Below are 1147 nucleotides of genomic sequence, written 5' to 3'. Positions count from 1 at the left end.
CGCGCACGGCACGACGCCCCTGGCTCCAGCGATGCGACGGCGCCCCGCACCCCACTCTCCGGGCCGAGCAGAGTGGCCGCTCTCGCTCCTTGGAGCAGAGCCCCCGAGTGCAAGTGTCCCCGCTCCGCCTGTCCAGGCCGCGGGGCCGACAGGCTGTCTGCCCGGGTAGACCCCGCTCTCCGAGCGGCCGGGCGCCACGTTCAAGAGGTGTACGAAGCCACCTTGGGGGGCTGCGGTGCCCCCCGCCCCGAGAGTGCCTCCCAGGCCGAGGGGAGCCTGGCGGTCGAGTGTCGTAGGAAAGCGCGTGCGCGGCTGTGTCGGTCACACGGGCCAGAGTTAGTTTGGGCAACGGCTTAGATCCGTATGCAGCTCAACCTTTCCGGCCTGTTCTGGCGGCGGCTAGGCGCGCGCGAACGTCACGACGCCCCTGGTTCCAGCGAGGCGACGGCGCCCCGCACCCCGCTCTCCGGGCCGTGCAGAGCGGCCGCTCTCGCTCCTTGGAGCAGAGCCCCCGAGCGCAAGAGTCCCCGCTCCGCCTGTCCAGGCCGCGGGGCCGACAGGCTGTCTGCCCGGGTAGACCCCGCTCTCCGAGCGGCCGGGCCCCAACGTTCAAGAGGTGTACGGAAGCCACCTTGGGGGGGCTGCGGTGCCCCCCGCCCCGAGAGTGCCTCCCAGGCCGAGGGAGCCCGGCGGTCGAGTGTCGTAGGAAAGCGCGTGCGCGGCTGTGTCGGTCACACGGGCCAGAGTTAGTTTGGGCAACGGCTTAGATCCGTATGCAGCTCAACCTTTCCGGCCTGTTCTGGCGGCGGCTAGGCGTGCGCGCACGGCACGACGCCCCTGGCTCCAGCGATGCGACGGCGCCCCGCACCCCACTCTCCGGGCCGAGCAGAGTGGCCGCTCTCGCTCCTTGGAGCAGAGCCCCCGAGCGCAAGTGTCCCCGCTCCGCCTGTCCAGGCCGCGGGGCCAACAGGCTGTCTGCCCGGGTAGACCCCGCTCTCCGAGCGGCCGGGCGCCACGTTCAAGAGGTGTACGAAGCCACCTTGGGGGGCTGCGGTGCCCCCCGCCCCGAGAGTGCCTCCCAGGCCGAGGGAGCCCGGCGGTCGAGTGTCGTAGGAAAGCGCGCGCGCGGCTGTGTCACACGGGCCAG

Source organism: Eleutherodactylus coqui, unplaced genomic scaffold (assembly GCF_035609145.1).
Source record: "Eleutherodactylus coqui strain aEleCoq1 unplaced genomic scaffold, aEleCoq1.hap1 HAP1_SCAFFOLD_505, whole genome shotgun sequence".
NCBI classification, from domain to species: Eukaryota; Metazoa; Chordata; class Amphibia; order Anura; family Eleutherodactylidae; genus Eleutherodactylus; species Eleutherodactylus coqui.
Note: the sequence above shows the minus strand (reverse complement) of the source record.